This window comes from Ischnura elegans, chromosome 11 (genome assembly GCF_921293095.1).
Source record: "Ischnura elegans chromosome 11, ioIscEleg1.1, whole genome shotgun sequence".
Taxonomy (NCBI): Eukaryota; Metazoa; Arthropoda; class Insecta; order Odonata; family Coenagrionidae; genus Ischnura; species Ischnura elegans.
In genome coordinates, this window is record NC_060256.1 from 73,470,068 (window position 1) to 73,490,569 (window position 20,502).

The following is a 20,502-nucleotide window of genomic DNA, read 5'->3' on the forward strand; positions in this document are numbered from 1 at the left end:
TACATTGTTTATTGCCCTTATTCCCGCTAGCAATTGTTACTTATGTTTTTGCAACACTTAGATGAATGCTATTTCCCAAGATTCATTATCATTTTAAAATGCATATCATATATAAGTAGAAAAGTAGTCACAGCTTACAACTGTAAACACGGATATTTAAGTTGCATTTTTTGTAGTTCACTACAGGTAGTTTTACAGGTAAAATTAGGGAAATACCTTCTGTATTTAATATATTGAAAAATGCCAGCGTATTAATTATCATTCCCTTAGGAGTAGAAGTTTCGAGTAAAATATTCTGTTTCACGTTTGATTTCATGCTGCTTTATTTCTCGTTTTTTTTGCAATTCACACAGTTCATAAGAGCTTTCTTTCAATTAAAAGAAATAATTTTTATGATCAATCAGTAAAATACCCTTTTAATTATCCTTTTGGTGTTACCATTTTTAATGCGACTATGAAATCAATATGCGGGTTTAGATTTTCCTCTGAAATGAATCTTTGAATGAGGCCTTAATGAGTCTAATCATACATGAGTTTGGCTTTACAGGTTATATAAATAACAGCGTTATGAGTTGTGCCAGAGTTTAAATGTATGACACTTAATTTTGTTCTTTTTTAATAGCAGACTGCTCCAATTGTGTTCTATGAATCACATGAATTTCCCTCACAAATATGCCTTCATCATTCAAGCATTATTTTTTTCTTTTTACCTGATAACTTATTTCCAAAACAACGCCTGAGATCCTCTGCTATCACCTCTCCGGCAAATGAAGTTTTTAATTCGCCCTTACTTGCTCTCCAACCTTCTCCTTGTGGTGAATGACCCATTAAAAAGCGTCGTCGGTTGTTTTTTTTTCTGTAAGCAGCGCCAGAGAGGAAAGGGCTGAAGGTTACTAGAGAAAGGAGGAGAGAGAGAGATAAAAAGAATAAAAAACAAAAAAGAAATAAAAGGCGAAAGAAGCATGGGAAGGCGGCGACACCCGCATCAACACTAGGGACAGTGGAGCACGTACAACCGTGGTATTCGCTCACACCCGCTGTGAGCTCTTGGCGTCGGCCTTGTGTCCTTGTGTTTTGCTCCGAAAAAGGCAAAGAGGCGAGGAAAAAGGCGAGACATTTTCGCCGACCTGGGGGCGCAGCCCTCTTTTTATTTCTTAACTTTATTTGCTTCCTCGAGGAGGTTTTTATTCTTTTTTATCCCGGAAAATATTTTTCCTCGCTTCTTTCCCGGTGTTTTCCTGTTTTTGGGTCTAAAAGATGGGTCACCTTTCAACGCCTCTCTCTCTCTCACGTCGGAACCCTTGGAAAATATTAATGACCCCGAAAGAGACAGAGCGTTTTCTCACTTAGTGTTTGCGAAGGTAACTAATAGAGCATTGATTTGTGCTTCTGCGTTTTTATTGGTGAGATGAATGTTTCAAAACCGGGTTTTGAAAAATAATTTGGGGTTGATAATATTTTGACATATTTCAGTCAGCTGCTGCAGAGGAAACACTTTCATTATCGCATTAATATATTAATTGCGACTTCGGTAATTTTTATTTATGTTGGTATTTCGTAAAACTGAAATTTGCTAGTGCTTACATAACTCTTCCTAAGAAAATTGTATGAATTACTATTGCATAACATGCATAGAACATTGATTTGTGTTCTAGCGTTTTTATAGTTAAGATGAATTTTTTAAAATTGAAATTCAAAGGTTATTTGGAGTTGAAACTTTTACGCACTTTTTAGTCAACTGCTGACAGATAAACGACTCTTCCATCATCGCACTTATATCTTAATTTGGATATTACTCCTTTTATTTTCGTTGGTTCTTCGTAAAAATTAAATTACGCTTGCGCCTGAATAACTCTTTCTAATAACTTTGTTTGCATAAGGCTTTTCATCAGTTTCAAAATTTTACTTGCTTAGGCTATTTGTTTATTGTTTTTTTGTTATAAATTAAGGATTTTGATTATAATGATTCGTCAACAAATGATTTTTGTGGAAAGTTGAAAATTGTATTATACGATGTTATTCACGATGAGTATCATTGCAACTACAGTTGTGACTTCAGTCAGTGCTTGCAGTCACCTACGTTTCCTTGGATACCGTTATTATTTTTGTGTAATGGGAAAATTTAAGTGACAAACTGGATTTGAAAATAGTGGATTTAAAGCTTCAAGATCACTGGTTCTATTAATGCAATAAAACTAAACCCAAATCAATGCGAGTAAAATATATATCGTCAAATATTTAATGGCAATCTTTTAACATTAAGCCTTAATAACAGTACTACATTATCACCTAATGAAGCAATAATTGGCTAAAAATGGTATCGATAAAAAATGTTTAAAGCTAAGGTATTGAATAGAATGTAGTAACTAGCCTTCAGGCAGTCGAATTCTTAAAATTTTGCCAATATTGCTTAAGATAACCATAGCGTTGGATAGCATAATTATCGTCGAATCGGAAGGTGGTATATTTCGATAAGATTTAGCCTATTTCATATGCATAAAATAAAGCTTAATTTATAATGCCGTTCAGCTTCCTCATCACGGTCTGCCTTAATGGTAAGTCCTTTTTCCAGCCTTTATATCAACTCACCAACCTGTCTGTTTGTTTGTCTGTTTGTCTGGTACAAATCTTGTAACTCAAATTTGACTCACTTCCTGTGAAGCAAAAACGCTGAAATTTTGCACACTTCTTCATTTCCGATGACAATACATGAAAATATAACTTTTTCTCTCCAACCCCCCTTTAACCACCCCCCAGTCAACCTATAGCCCCCCAAAACATGTTTTTACGGGGTGGCATTTTTAACATAGGGGGGTGGCATTTTTAACATAGGGGTAGGCATTTAAAAGCATAGGGGTGGCATTTTGAAACATAGGGGGCTTACCATTCACTGAAAATTTAATAAATATAGTGACTTTTTTAATACGTCACTTTTGGTTTTTCGGGGTCACTGAGTTTTTTTGCTTTGTGTCATATATAAACGTTGCTCATCCCCTGTAATCTAAATATAAAGGCTGGTTTTTAAAAAACATTTTTTTATAAGAGCTTATTCCTTTACCTTCAACGACTGTTGCATCAGGCCTGGTGTTCAGTTACATCGACATTGTATTTGATTCGTTTCAAGATTGATTTTTTCTTGCTCTATCTATCTCCTCAGTGCCACAAAATTCGTATTTATCTACTCCGTAAATTTATTTGGCATTCAATTTTCTTTATTGCCAATTTTCAAAGGTTTCTGATATTTATCGCCTTTCTAATAACAAATCTGACTTCATTTCATTTAGCTAAGGAAGACTACTAAAAGTAAGGCCGACGGAGCAAATGTGCCTTAAGTATTTTATTTTCATGTATATCTAAGTGAAGGATATTGTGTATGGTCAGGCTTGTTCAATGCCATGTTTATTGAGTTTTATCTACTTCTTAAACATGAAATTATTATTTTGATCTTGGATTGCAAATACAACTTCAGAATTTGACATTTTCACAGTGAGCTTGAAAATGACCTAAACCTCTAACTGCGTCATTCGGAACTGAATAAATTTGTAGAACAGTGCCATCTCTATATTATTATGTCAAGTTTTCACTGTATCTCGCGTGCCTCAGTTACTTGCAGTCCTATTAACAACGATATTTCAATGTGCGCATTGCACCAAAAATGCCTTTATGGATTATGTATAATGAAGTACCTATTTTATCCACTTTCCCTGAGGATATATTATCTTCTCATGCCCTGAGGACGATGGCAGAAGCAGCCATCGAAACGTCGGCCTACAAGCAACTCATCCGGCAGAAAACCCGAGAAGAATTTACAAGTGCCTATTTTGTTCTGAGTCTTTTCCTTTTTGCCATGGTCATCGTTCCTGTCTCATTGTCGTAGTAAGCGACAACTTCGTTTTCTTTCAAGCGGGACTTTTCCTTTCCTCTTTGCATTTCCTCTCGTTTTTCAATCAATTCAATCTAATTTTTTTATTTTTCTAACCCTACGAGTTCTCAACTTCCGTCTTCACGAGTCTTTAAATTCCTCCCCACAAAATTGCCCAATCCCCCCAAAAAAGCAACCTCAAACTCCCATCCACATTGCCGACGTCAGCCGGAGAAAGTGAAGGTGCCGAAACCGCTTGGATGCTGACGAGACCAATTCATTCATCATTTCTGCCGCTCAACTCTTTTTCTCTTCCCAACCCTACCTCCGCCACTCCCTTCTCCTCTCCTTACCCCTCCCCACCCCAAACCCTCCTCCCAACTCCCCTCTACACGAGCGATGCGAGCGCCTTTTTTAAGGTTTACGGATAAAAAGGGAAATACCTTTCCCGCCAGCGAGGAGTTTTCTGGCAGTATCGCGCGGGAGACTTTTATGGCCAGTCGTTCCACGACGAGCCGAGAGGCTCTCTAGCGCACTCTCCCCGTTGGCCCAGCAGTGGCAGACTGCAGGCTCCGTGGATGTTTCTATAGTTTTTTTTAATTTCGGTCATTCCTCAATCAGGCTTTCCTCTTCGGATCCTGTTCATGTTATTCTACTACTCATGTAAATTCATTTTTACCTATCAAAACATGTTATTAATTTATACACTTTAATTTACAACAATATTACCAACCATGGTTTCGATAATCTTCGAGGTGTAGCGTGTCAAAATCATGCAGTTAGATATTGAAGTGTGGATATTACAATTTTTTGTATATATTTCATCATGGGTAAATCGCATGTCCACCGCGTCAAGCATGAAAACAGGTTTACCGTATTTTCTGTAGCCTATTTCTTGTTTAATATTATAAATTTGTCGCAAAGCAGTTCGATTGGCAGTCGAGAAGAATGATGAATATAAACTATACATCAGCTTTAGATTGGCGGTGTCTTGGCTATTTTAACCACTGGACTGTAGGATCTCTGACCTTTCAGAGTTCTTGGATTTTTCAATGCAATTTTCAAAGCTGATCGAATGGAAATTTGAATGAATCATTCTTCGCAATAATGTGTATCATTTTTATCTTTTCGCATGAGCTTCTTATATTGGTTTGTTGTACATTTAAGAATTTCAGTTGAAGACAGTGATTATAAGAAACATGATGTTGAGTAATATTTAGGCGAACTGTGGCGAATACGTACTTCAGCCAAATTTTTGCTATAGCATCAAATTCAGGCCGCAACTAAAGGATGTTGTAAGTCCGACATGCATACCAAACATTATGTCTCTCGATAACTTAGAGGACGGAAGTTTAAGTTATGTAGATTAATGCTTTAATGGGAAGAGGTTTTACTTAACTGCCCTTGCTACATTTTAATTGTTAAATTATCAACATTATGATAGCTGTTGTCGAATCAAAATTGCAACAGCAAATGTTAGTTTAAATAAACTGTTGTTATTTGTCTTAAAGTATATGCTGTCATTCAAAATTCATGATCAAATAAATTTGGAAACAAGATATTTTGTGCGTGAGAAGTGCAGGAGAAAGATTTAGTCTCATAAAAAGCTGTATTTTTAATGATTTAATTGGACTGCATAAAAATCATCATATTATCATTTCCTTTTAGCCTACCTCTGCATGCTTAGTTGCTTTACCTTCCTCAAAAACCGCATCCGCCTTTAACACGTCAAAGGCCTCTCTTCTCCTTAGTAACGAGAGTTGTAATTGGCTGTCGTTAAACGCTTTCCTTGTCCCTCTCCTTTCCACATTCTCGTCCTCATTGAGTTATTTATCCCTTTATCCGTATCTTTTGCCCATGCGGAGGAGGTTATCCGTGGAGCAAGCATCCGCGGTTCTAAAACGATGCGAAATTTTCCATCGTCGAACCTAATGAAGCGGCCATTATGGAGACCTTAACCTATGCCTGCCCGTCAAAGGGCGAACCTTCGAAATAATCTAATTCTCCCATTGTATGATGATGATGTCGACGATGATGCGGGTCGGGTGATCAAAGACTAACTTTCACATTCGTCCTTCCCATCCCCAAATAAGAGTTTACCCCTCCGTATTCGCCTCAGAACCCCCGCCACTTTTCCGTTTACACATCAACCAAGCACTCATCCAACCCACTCCTTTTTTCCTGACGTGTTGGCATTAAACTATATTATCTACGCTAGCCCGAGGAACAAATGCCGCTTAGAGAAGAGCAAGGAAGAGTATCCGCTTATCTCATCTTAATTTTTCCTCCAGCAACACTTCAAACGATGACTTATTCCTTTTTAGTCTTCCTATCCTGTTATGGTTCCCAGAAATTCTCGTAGAAAGAGATGCCGGGTTTGGTATCTTTCTGCAGCCATGTTGCATACATTTGCTATGAAAATGGAACCTCGATTATTTTTTGAGAATTTACCTGGGGAAAACTTGTGGTCTCAATTGCTGCATTTCGGCTAGAGTCCAATGTTCAATGTTAAAAGGAATGGGATATATGAGTTGACTCGCTTAGCTCGCTGGGGGGGCTCTGCCCCCCCTAGGCCCCCCCGAAAAAGGCCTTCGGCCTGTTATGCTCACTGTGGGAGGTCTTACACTTTTTGTTTGCTACTTGTTACTTAAGGATCGTTTACTTTTAAGCTGGCTAACTTAGGTATAAGCAATATTTCCACTTTCACGTAAAACGAGCGCATGGTACGTAGGCTACAATGTGAATGTAAATATTTATAAAGAGAAACGTTTTTCTGAGGGGCTAAAAAAGTAAAATAAATTTCTACGAGTTTCTCTAACTTATTCAATTCAAATACAAGAAACGTTGAGACCACGTTCCACTGTAACACCCAATGCATACGTAATATCATAACATAACGACTTTACGAATTACAATGAAAAACACGTTTATTAATTATTTTCCACAAAACAACCAAATTCTTGATATACGAATAAGATGTAACAGCTGTTCCCCTTCGTAAGCGAATTACGTTGGGACTGAATATCAATATCTAGAAACAAAGGTAAATGTCCAGAAAACAACCCCCACCGATTCCACGGAAAATTTTTTCGTCATTCTATGTTAAAAACCCTCCTAATTAACGTGGTGCTAGTCATTTCTTTCGCAAATGAATATTTTCCCATTTATTGACATTTTTAATTATCCACCCAAAACTACCTCCTTACCCTTTAATCACCAACTTTCGCGAGATTGGAGCAGCTCGAGGGATATTTTTTTCCAGTTGAACCCGAAACTACCCCCTTACCCGTTAATCACCAACTTACGCGACTAAAATCGAAGAATATTACATTGTCTTACCTTAAGCAGTTAGTTCTCCGGCTTCAGTGGGCGACGCGTCTTCCACATGGGATGGTTGGGGGGGGGGGGGGTATAAAGTCGCAGCCTGCAGGAAAAACTGATGAAGTAGCTGATTCTTCGGTGTGGCACAGATGAATAAGTATCGCGACAGATACTGTTGCAAATATTCGGAACGATTCCCGGGACGCCTCACCCACTCCTTCACGTCACGCCACAGCCTCTCAATGTTTTGCGTGTGGACGGCAGGGCTATCGGGGTTCACAAAATTTTCGCTGTGGTTCACAGTATGGTGCACTTACCCGAGATCTCTGATATTACAATATCCCTTCCAACAGTCACTATAAACCGTCGACCCACGTCGAATGAACTTTTCAATGAGTGGCTCCAAGCTTGCTCGATCACGTTTCTCAGGTAAAGGGACGATGAATTTCTTTTTTGAATGCCTTTCGATCCCACCGAATAGCCAAATTTGTTTAACTCTGCGCCCTCGCTGATATTTTCTTCTCCGCGCCTTAGCATGAATTGGGGCTAGTATAACGAATTTTATCGAAATATTATTTATCGTGATCGTGAATGATTTCACTTCAGAAATGCCTCTATTTAAAGTTTTAATGAATCGGGATACACAAATATCTCAGCTTTAATATCCAAAACGCAATGCGCAATAACTCTGGTGAGAACGGAGTGAGTAACGGATCACAGCCTTTGGTGTACAAGACATTGTGAATGTCAAGATTTCGATAATTTTCACAGTTGAATAACTTAGTCACTCAAGGAAACGTGATTAACGCATGACAAATAATTGAATAAGAAATACCTTTATTTGCACTTATCTTCCATATTGTATTATTCACTGCCTATTCACTCCTGCAGCTCACGGATAACATTGTACATTAAAAAGGAAATTAACGGAAAAAAGAACGTAAACAAAAATAAAAAGTTATCACCATCACAAAACACGATAATAAAATCATTTTTACCAACCTATATTATGTAAGACTTGTTTAAAAGTCTTTCTACTACAATCGTGTATCGCCAACAAGATACGAACTATAGTCAACAGCACGAATCATATTTCTAATATGGCATTTAGAGCACTTGTTAACTTTGAAATTAATAACCACCACGCTCTCGATGCAATATATCAAAAACAACAACTAATTTCTTACCTTACATTTCTCCGCTTTTGATTTGAATGCGCTTTGATTTAAACAGATGTTTGTTCTTGCGGAAAGAAGACGCAAAGAAATAGACACTTCAATTATTACTTTCTTAATTTCCTACCTTATATTTATCAGTTTTTCGTTTCATTTCCCTTATCTTCTTTCCCAATTTAGCTCCTCTTGTTTGCATGTTGCTATGATTGTTCGTTTGTATGACTGCCGCGCCGCCATTGGAATTTGGTGGCCATTTTTTGAACTAATCCCCATACACTCAATTTTATATGAATAGACGGATAAATAATTGTAAATTTAGTGTTTTCATAATTTTTCCTGGGGTTTCAGACAATTTTAGAGGGGGTCTTCATTAGACTTTTTGCCGTATCTCGTCTCGTTCACCCCAAACATTTGTATACGTGAATGAATGAATGAGTGGTCGTTAAGGGGCTTCATGTTATATAGATACGATGGAGTGTAATTCTCTTGGTTTCTTATGAAGTGACTTGATTTTAAGAAGCGCTAATTCAGCGTGATGAAAGTCGGCTATGCTTTTAGTGATAATTGATCTAAGGTTCATGATGTTGTTTAACGATTGCGTAGGTGGGGAATGTTTCAATAGCGTGTACATTTTTGTGAAACTTGTATTCAACGGTGTCTGGCGAGATGTTGTGGAACATATTGCAGTTATAAATGAAAGTGAAAAAACTTTGTGAATGTCCACAGTATTTATTCAAGTACGACGCGTTTCAGCGAATCATCGCTATCATCAGGTACAAATGATTTGTCGATTAGGGAAAATTTGGAAATTATCTGCTTCGTTTGTTATGATGATGTTTGCGAAAACGATACGTATTTGTATTAAGAAAAATAAGGAGATCTTTGTCGTTGCACCATTAGTTGAGTCATAGTTGTGGTATATTTTTTCGATATATGAAAATCAGCATGTTTGAATATATACTAGAATAATATCAAGCAACATAATATTAAAGAAACATCAAAAGTACAAGGTATATTAATACTATGCCCATAAAGTATCATTCTCGGAAAAAATAACTATAGACCTGAGACTAAGTGGTACATTTTGAAAAACAATCAGAGTAAAGGCATTTGAGAGAATGCAAGCTTCGCTCATGCAATTCAAGTTGTCGTGCATTTTTAGTGCATGGCTATGTTAAATCGTCTTTGACTTCCCATTGATTTAGCAGTAAGCGACTATCATGAATTGTGTAGTCTACTCCACACCATGACCATCGTTGTGCCATAATTGTCTAGGGTATGAAAGTTCATACCAAATATTTGCTGTGGTTTCACTCACAGTAAAATTAGACCAAATAGCGAGTGCTCTAATATGATTGGAAATGAGAAAGAAAAATTCAAATTACATAGAATAATGCTAGAACATTCATTAGAGAGGAACCATTCATTCATTAGATAGGAATCTTTCAGCTGCAATTTAACCGATGGGAAGCCCTCTTCACTTAGGAAAATTTGAGTCAAATAAATTTGGAAAATGTCATTGGAAAAATATGCGGTAATGAATTAATAGCAATAATAACTAAAATTAAAATTATATGATAAGTTAATAGTATTGAAAACAGTTTCATAGTAAACGGAAATAATTCAATAGAAAATACTTGTTAGATGGTAACCATTATTTAACAAGGATATTGCTACTTTCAATGCGTCCAACTTGTCCTTCGCATCGTTTTCTCTGAATTGACCCAGGTTAGTTAATTTAAAACTTGTTAGAGATACTTCTTGTTTTTAAGTTCAACGATAAGCCTTATCGTCTATATTTACCTGTGTCGTAAGGGGGCAGACTTCCGTCAGCTTCAGTGGCCGCAGCGTCCTCCTCAGCGGGGATGGGCCAGTGGTCCTCGCGAGTCCTCCTCCAGGCTCCTACTTCCTCCAAATGGCTCCTCACCTCTACGAGTGGAGAATAGGAACTGACCATAGTGGAGATTCCCATGGCTGACCACTGGGCGTTGGCCGTATCCCCAACCACCAACCCCCTCTGAGGCAAGCTATCCGGTTTTCCCAGCAAGATCGCAGCTTCCGCACGTATCACCGTGAGGCCTCGTGCACGCGGAGGGAAGATGAGGTGTTGCAAGGGAAAAACGGGTAGGGGAGTGTCAGTACCACACCCGTTCTCAATTTTTGCATCTCATCCCCATGCATCCACGCATTTTTCTAGCTCAACCCTTTTTCTCACCGCACCCTGTTCCGGACCTCCCCTGAGTCGACCCTTACGCGGGATTTTTTCCCACACTTCCCCGCCGTGTGTTTATGCACCCTTTTTCTGGTTCTTCTCCTTCTTTCTCGAGTTTACGTTTTGTTCGGAAGGTCCCGCTTGCAGCATTCGTTGATGAACAGGTGTGGTGGTTCCGCCTAGGGTTTTGAGAGCTATATCCCCGCATAGATTTCCTATGAGCCGCGCATAATTTTTCTCGACTGGTACCAGTTTTCAAAAAAGGGCCGCTAATGCCTCTTGTTCCCCCACTGATGTCTGAAGTTTTTCCCTCATTGCAACGCTTTCCACGGTTTATGTACTTTTCTGTTCTTGCTACCGCGTCAGCCGAATTTCGGATAAAAACATATTTTGAAAATAGGCAAATGGTTTATTTAAACTCTGGTTCAGGTAGTAAAAAAATTAAATACGAATTGAATACGAATAAAAAACTCGATTAATTTATCACCTTTCTCTTAGCGTTCATTTTTAAACTGCCTGTATTAGTACAAATATTGATAATAGAAAGTCTAGAATTTTTTACAGGCCAGGAAACATTTATTTAGTAGAAGCAGTGATAGGATAACAGTGGGTATTGTCGCGGATGAAGGCGGAATACTTTATTTTAATCTCAATAGTTTAAAATGAATTTGAGGTGGATGACAAGCTGTATGTATTACAAAAGGGGAAGTAATTCTGAGAATTGGTATCGTATTAATTGAAAATATTTCATACATTCAGTCTGTAATGATGTTTTCTGGAATCTGTTATTATAATTTTTAATCTAAAAATAATATATTTTCATTAGTTTTGTTTTTCGTTTTTAAATAGCATTTTTAAATTTAGCCAGGCAGATGTTAAATGAAGAACTGATAGACTTTTGTCCGTTAAAAATACTTGAAAATGTTCATATTTTTGGATTTTGCTTGCAATGGTTTAAAGAGGAAATTCAGTTGTTAATGAAGCATTCGTGAAATAATTCCATTTCTATGAATATTGAAAATGAGTCTTGTTTACCTCGGACGGCCTGAAGAATTCTCAACCTATTATTAATTTTTATTCATAAAATTTACTTCTCTCTTAAAATTTTTCATCCGGCGCATTTGTGATAGCTAGCATTTATTTAGTGACTATCCCTATAACTTTTGTATCATCCGTTTCTCAGGGACTTTTATCATAAGTTTCCGACTGTTTATAATTCAGAGTGGACATTCCGAATCCTTTCTGAATGAAGGAGCAGGCATAACAAAATGTGTTGTTAGTTTCCTTACTTCTTATTGATGAATTAAAAAAAATATGTTTATGAACATTTTTTCGACTTTTTTAAGCCATATATGATGTGTCCCAGGGGCCTCTTATTATTTGAGGTGCTATGATAATCTTTCTTCCTCTTACTTACTTTATTTCTGGTTTCTTTCGTGTCGATATAATGGAAAGCATGAAGCAAAACTTTTCTAATTTATGACACTTTAAAATTATAAATTGATTGTTATTCAATTATATTCAAGAATAATTTAGGGCTAAATATCTATTTTTTAAATATAAGCTGAAATTAAGGCGGAAAAGTTCTCTACTTAGATGAGTGATGGCTTCTGTTTTTCCACGTAGCTCCATTTGAAGGTTTAAGTTTATTGTGTTAATTTTGGAAGAAAGTTACTGAAGGATTACATTTTATGAAAATTATTTATTATATAAGTTACTGAAAATCTTCAACCATCTTACTTACTTGTTTTTATACCATGTTTATAAAGTGTATTAGGTTTTTAAATGCATGCAATATAAAAACAAACCTTTGGCACGCTCTATTTGTTTTCTTTGTAACTTCGCTTGTTTCAATGATTCGTACGTAGTATAATATTTTTCAATCCCACAATTTTCGTTCCCTCTTCGCTAATCAGGTGATCCGTTTAAACACGCTTTTCTCACTAATTCTGAAAATATTGCGCTTTGTAAGTTAAACTCGACGTCGGATATTCCCTCTTTTCGTGTAAGCGGAGGGCGGGGTCTCCTCTGGCCGGCGATGAATCCACTTTTCGGCGCGGGTCTTCTCTCCCGCCGTCTCCTTACATTACCACCAGTCCCAGCTCATTCCGCTTCGGAACGGGGATGAATGCTGAAGCTGCCGAGGGGAAAAAAGAAAAAAAATTAAGATATGAGATCGATAATTTCGCGTATGAATGGGAGCGTGCGTATTTCTCAAACGCAAGTCGTGTTTATTTTAGAATGGTTATACCATGGAGAAATAGTCTAGATACTCATCATACACGCATCAGTTATACTTTTATCGGTATTCTGCGTCAGTTGTCACAAGAGGCATAAAGTAGACTGATTTTTAGGTATGAGTGATTGAACGAACTACGGCTGTTTAACAGTTGAAAGAAAATTAATTCCCCAGGGCCGTACTCTTTGGTGGGCAAGGTTTTTGGTGATTTTTAGGTGATTGTAATTGTAGTCCACAGTTTTACAGTTTGATCGGACTAAAGTCCGCAACAGAGATTTTTATTCAAATACGAACTGAAATAAATTTTAATTTCTATAATTTCATAAATAAATAAATAATATGTATCTTATAATTTTAACCCAAGAATTATAAGTGGCTTAATAAAAAAAAGCAAGGCCATGCATGCTAGTCCGAGGAATCATCTCAAGTAAAAGTTGTTGTTGAACAAATCAATGCATATTTCTGTAATAAACTCGTCGTTAGTATAATTTGGGAAGCATTTTAATTGAGAAGATATCCTCTTTCTAATGAAAAATACTTTGATTTGTGTTTATTGTATGTATATATAGATGCCATAAAAAATATATAACTAAATATAATACAAAAACATTCTGGGAAAACTATTTTGCCCATGAAATTCCGCTCTCTTTTACCGATGTTGTTAATTAGGTTTTTTGTTTTGGGAAAAATCTGGGAATTCATATATTAAAATTATGATAAAGGTCCATGTAGTGACGAATAAGAACTATATTTATATTACTTAGATTTAATTGTGAGGCGTTTGTTAAAACAAACGTTAGAATCTGTTTGAATGTGAAAGGTTATATCAGCCTTTCAGTAAACATTTATCGAAGAAAGCTTCCTGTTCAACATCTAACAACACAATTTACAAAATATCTTTCCGGAAAACTCGCTGTTAAACGGTATCAGTTATTCCACTCATGATGGTATCGTATCTTTCGTGTTTACTGTATGCAAAACTCATTAATCAAATGTTTATGTTTAGCACGAGCAGCCACATCTCCAGGAAGGATACGTGTTGACGTTGCGTTCTTACGTTGGAAGCCTTCAGAATGTATTGATACTGGATTTCATCCTATTTTCTAATATTATCGTGGCAAAGATACTGTTTTATGATCATAAAGATAGAGTTTCTGTATATCAATTTTATTTGTAGAACTATTTTCTTCAAGAGGAGACCATTAGTGTAAAATCGTTTGGCTGTAATCAATCCTCTCCCGTATGAGATACGGGATCATATAACCTTTATAATAGTTTCGGTGAAGATTAACGGAGTAATTCTAGTAATTTCACATTGCTACAAATTCAAACCTCCGAAAATATATATGCCCTGCTCGTTCATTCTGATAAAACATTTTAGAAGAATAATTTTCTCGTCTAATCTTCGTCAAATAGGTACGTAGCTATTCAAGTATTGTTTACCTCTCAATCTTATCACTTATGTCAACTGTGGGGATAATGAAACTGGAGAATATTTTTAGTTTTAGTCATCATATTGACATTATTGGTAGGGGAAATTGACTTACCGTTTATCGTAGCTTGATCATGCACCTCGTTTGTACTTATTTTCTCTACAATGGCTGAACGTTAGATAAGGAGTTCAGCTATAGTACAGTAACCACAATTAGCTTTGTCGATATGGCGTTTTCATTGCAGCTAAAAGCCACGTGAATAAATGCAATGGTAGCAATGGTTGAGATTGTATCGAAGGACGGTAATATAAGCTCACTTCAAAATGATGCAGTAGTTTGTTCTTAAGGGGTATTTCGAGTTTATCAAAACTTATCGTATTGCATCATGACTTAAATTTTACAATTATATTGTAGCATATGAGTTCCAAGCAGGAAGTATTTTAAAATACTTCTCCCTTGAATAGTTAGTTCTCTCTTGCCGGAGGCTTCTCCAGGGTTTATATTGCATGATAACATTTAACCTCGAAGTGGTCTCCAGCATTGGAGAAGAAACGTCGGCTCTATTTTAACATTTAGACCTGGTGTACAACAAAATAATTAATAATTAGTTAGTTATGCATGGAATTCAAGCGTTTCAGCAATTACATAATATAAAGAGATTTATGTTTAATTAGTTGGTTGTAAGGTATTTTTATTTGACACATCACCTATCTAGGCACGTAGCAGACTGGAAATGCGGTAAAATTAAAAAGTAATTTATTTTTAAATTTAAAACTCCTTTAAACATTCATTGCTGAAAGATTCTACACATAAATGCATCGTGAGCCCTGAAAGTAACAAATTGTTAATTGATATCTACTCAGGTTTTGACTCTGTTTATTTTGATTATTAAATCATTAAGTTATTTCTATTTTAAATGATGATTCAAGAATTGTTATTCCGTACTTTTCTAAGTCAACGCTTTGACTTGAAAAGCTTTAGGACATCCTTGTAAGTTGTTATTCCAAAAAAACTAACTTGCAGTAGTTCTGGATAAATAAGTAAATAGTAACGATTCCGTGGAAACATTTTGCTAACAGTAAATATAACATTGCTTATGGGCCATGTGCAAAGATTTATACAGTGGGTTTGGCTAGCTATTGCCACGTATTTTCTTCTTTTATAAACGTGTTAAGGAAACTACCTGCTTGAATTATTTTCTCGATTGGTATTCATAACCTGGGAGGTGGACGAGATTAGGAATGGGGAAGTTGCTTCCGGAATATTTTTTTATTCCGCTTTTCAACTCGGACAGCTCCGTGCTCTGTGGGAGACTGCCTTCCTGTCTCGTCCCTGCTGTTGCTCTGCTCTCATTACGGAGTGCGCACGCGCAGTTTTAATCCCTCCCAACTCCTTTTACCCCCTCTTTTTCCTCAACTCCCACCCCCCTTCTCTCGTCCGAGACCAACTCCTACTTTGTCGCTTTTACCGAAAATTACCCAGCTCCAAATATTGACACTGGTTCGATGTATATTTGCGCCGGCTAGCGGTGGCTTGTTCGTGTTCCGCTGGAGGGCCGTCAGGGCTTTAGGAAAACTACCTGTCTATGCAAAAACCACCGTTCCTTTAAGGACGTTGTCGTCGTGGTAAAAAAAGGATATTTTATTATTTTTCTCTTTACGAAAATCTCCAAAAAACATTCCTGTTTCCTCCTACGGCGGCCCTGCGTACCTCGGCATACTGCATGTGTCCTTTCGAGTCGGTGTACCTTAGCAGGAGAGTTTTTGGCCCAGTCACCAAGCCTCTCCTTCTGGGTCTTACCGCTCTTACTTCCGTTATCGCTTGTGTTTTAAGTGCACAAGGCTGCCGCGGTGATATCGGCTGACCGCGTCCAGGAGTCATCAACGCTAGTGGTCACATGCGGTTTTGCTCCAAAGTTCCTTGGAGAGGGGTTGTACTGGGTCTTTGAAGTTTATTTTTTTCCTCATTCACTTCCTGAAAACTTCTTCTCGGAGAATACGAACCTTAATTGAATATCTGACCCGTGAGTCAGGTCAAATTAGGGCTCAAAGGGATCCCTTCTCTTCAATAAATGTGACCATTTTATTTGATTTAATTCCAACTTGTTGGAAGAAGAACTTTTGGCGCGAGACTACTTATACTTTGTAAATTTTATAGGAATTAACATCTTTAAGTTTTAAAACCACTTTCTTCTCTCCCTCTTAAAATTAAAGTGTTTATTCATGTTAGGTTATTGTTTATAAGATTCCGGGTTGGGGGTTGAAGAATTGCTGGAAAAAGAGTCAATCCTTTTCTAATGATAATAATGGATAAATTTTTGCAGGTTTTCCGTGTTGATCGCTATAAAGAAGTATTAACCTGGAAATTTTGAGTACACCATTAACTCCACCTTGATGACCGAAAAAATATTTTGAGTCCTTACTTTTTCCCGTACGTTCGGCTCTAGCGGTTGTATTTAGTTGTTTTTCGTTCACGAGTTTCCTGCTGATAAGTGAAGGTTTCATTTTTACTTGTAATAGGACTACTGATCCATGTGTAAAAACTTCATTTTTTTCAAATTCATTTTGAACTAATCACAATTTTATTTCCTGCGGAAAATGACTGAAAATAAAGAAATGCTTTTTCCTCCCACCGATTTAATCATCACTCTCATAATTAGGAAATAAAATTGACACTAACTTCTTTTAGGATTTATTCTCGCGTTAACTTAGACAATGATGCTTTGTAAACCATTATTATTTAATAATAGTAAAAAATGATTTAATAGTCTTTGGTTGCAGGTGATACTAAGATTTACCGAAATATGTTTAAAAAACGGCCGCTACCTCCAGTGTTAATTAAATTGAAATTTATTATCAGATACTTTAAAATAAAGATTCTTTTTGAAGAAAGCTAACTATAGGGCTACATACTGGCAGGAGCATAAATTCAGGTTCAGGAATACTTAGTCTAAATTTAAATTGCGTAAATGTAAAACTGTAGGTGTAACATAAGAACTTCCTTTGCAGTTCAAGCACACCGGGCTAGCCACGCCGATGGCTTCACGTGACTCACCCGCACAAATGCACCCACCAATTATTTGATTTCTGGTCGAGTGCTATAGCCAGTTAAGCTACCAAAACATCATTTCTACCTGTGGATATTTGTAGACAGGGAGAAAAGAAGTTTCGGTTTAAGCTTAACTTGTTAAAGCGCTTGACCGGATATCGGGGGACCCGGGTTCGAATCCCGGTAAAGGTGAATGACTTTTTCTCTGTGGATTTTTCGCACGACTTCTTTCACATTTCATCTCCATCGTAATAATGCTGAATTAGCAGTATGAAATACGAGTAGTATTCGTTAATTGGTCCGTGGTTAAACATAGGATGGTATTCCTGGCTGCAATTATAGATCTCGTATTTGTATAAAGGTAATTTTGTTTGGAATTTTTTATGAAAGACTTATCTTACAATGGAATATATGCTTCACGTATCCTTCTTCGTATGATGCACATGAATAAGAAAACAAAGCCATGGAACGTTTTTCGGCGCTCGGCGAGGAAAAAATTGAAGCAAGACGATGATTCATTACAGGCTGGTGCCGAGACGATGAGCCTGCAGTTTCCGCTAGGTCATTTTTCTTCTTCCAACCTCCCTTTGGCCGACACCTAATAGCGCTCCTGTCCTCACAAGATACGACGTTTTTTCTCCGCACGCTTTCTCAGGAAAACCAAGGGGCGCAGGAAAAATAACTGAAGGCAAGAATAAAAAAAAATCGTTTCGTTAATTTTCCTTCCTCCGCGGAAGACAAAAGAATCATCGCCATTGTATTTTTTTTGCCATTATTTCTCCGAGGTGGATTGTAGCTCGTTCTGAAGGATGTGCTTTCCCTGAACTTGCCACAGCCGACCGTTGGTCATGCTAACTCTACTCTTGGACTGCAAAGGGGCGGGTGTTGCCTGAAAGAGACTCCTCTGAGGGATTTCCGTGGCAAAAACTATCACGAGCAAATTTCCTCAATTGGGGGGGTGAGGGGGGAGGGGGAGGCCTGCTCGTGTTTGGGAGGAGATAACAAAAAGACGCATCAAAGGCACGTAATCTCTTTCCTTACTCAAACTTGGGGCTATTTTTCTGATAGCGACTTTTTAGCCCAAATACCTTGAAGGATGGCATAAAAAAACTCGACATTCCTGTGAGGACTATGCCATCTTGGTTGCATTACATGCAGGACTGAATACTAAATATTACAAATGGAGATAAACTACCTTTGTAAATTTTCACAGAATTTTTTATTTGGCAAGACGTGTTTAGAATCATAAGCCTCTACGGCTGACACCTTAGCGTCAAAACGCGTCGTACCAAATATTCTGGAAATTTACAGTTTATCTTCATTCAGCATGCATTTACAACATCAGTAAAAGCCGAATATATCGATTTTACTATATATTTTGTTAGCTGGATCATGAATAAGAGCAGTGGTTTTCCTTTGCAAACTCTAGCAGCCAGCAACAGAAGCAACACTAGGACAGGCAACAGCGCCGAAACGATAGGCGACAAGGCAATGACCGATAGCGCAGCCGATAAAACCTGCCTGTGGATCAGGTTTAAGATTTAACACTTTAAGATTTAAATGCAATGACATGTCTGACAAGGTTTATTTTGCCTCACAATGTTTTCCTTTGAAATGGCACTCATCCTCTTGAAATAAACCTTGACGCTAGACTTCGTGCTACAGATTTATTCCTTTCCTACCACTTCAATCTATAAACAAGAGTGGCAGAGATTTGACAGAAATGTGGGTACTTCTGCGAAGCTAAATTACTTTTTATTAAGTACTTTTTAGTTTTCATCGTGGAGAATTAGCCTGTTTACGCTTCCACGCCTATTTATATTGATTGGATTCTCTTACTTTCCTGCCTGACCACCATGATCGCTCCTTTTTCATAGTTTTTCAGCGGTCAATTGGTGATATATCATGAACCATTCCTGAACATATCATGACATTTTTGCGGACTTCTTTTGAATGGAAAAGTATACGATTTCAACAACATAATAGAAACGGGATGAAAATGAGAAAATCCTTTCGCCGACAGTCTAATTTCGTTTCTGAGTACATTTCTTCATTTTAAAAAAATAAAAATTAATCCGGTTGGGACATACGAACTTATTTTGATTGATATATATTTTGGCAATTTCATTTTTTTCTATGAATGAAATGAAAAATTACTCTATCAGAAGTACGAGGCAATTGCTCAATTTGAAAACTGAAGTTAGGAACTAGGAAGCAGTATTTTTACCTCCACATACATTCTATTACACTTTTTTTGGAACTTTAAAGTCCATTTTCAATCTAAAAACTTGTCATGACTGGATAAGAGCCACATATATGCAAATGATGGTTAGTAGCACCGTCGAATAGTACATGTTCCCATAAGAGTGCAATCCCATACTAAAGGCATTTCTTTAAATTGCGAAATAAATATCAGAGACACCAAAGCTGCCACGGACTACCTTTCCTTTTACATGGTAGGTATGCTGTGTGCCGCAGTCATCCAGACGAAAGTCATTAAAACCCTCTTGAATGTCGATTTGTCAGTTTCCTAATGCTTCCCGCAAGCGACGTGGAAGATATCCGAAGGGACGATTATTTCAAAAGGGTACTTATTAGCTCGCAAATCAGATATCGTTGAGATTACTATCATTTCCCCGCTTAAGAAGAAACATTGCTCGGGATAATTTTTATCTTTACGTTTTATTCGCCGTGCGAATTGGGGTTTAGCATTGGTCGGGGGACTGGGCAATTAAAAGGTTAAAATAATGAGCCACCCTTCGCGTGGATCTTTCTCATTTGTATTCAGAATGGGGGTAATTTTTGTGCGCTTTCCCCTTATGCTAAGGCTGACTAGGGGTGCCAACTTTACAGAGTTCTGGGGGATTTTTTCTTCATCTCTGGTATTGGGGGGAGAGGGAGGTTAGTTGAGGCTATCATTTTATGAACGCTTCAGCATTGCCAACGTGGACGGAAAAAAATGTTACGCACCCAAAATTGCCTCCCTGGGATCTCGGGAGCTTGGAAAAATCTACCCTTGGGCCGGAACTCGTGCTCGGTGGGAGAGTAAAAATGTATATAAATCCAAAGAACCAAGGGGAAGAGAGTTGAACTGAGCCCTCCACAGAGGTGCATATGGAGAGGATTATTTGAAAAAAAAGACTTATAAATAAAAGAAGACAAACGGAAGGGAACCGTTGGAGATCTCTTCATCTGAGTCACGTACTGGAGAT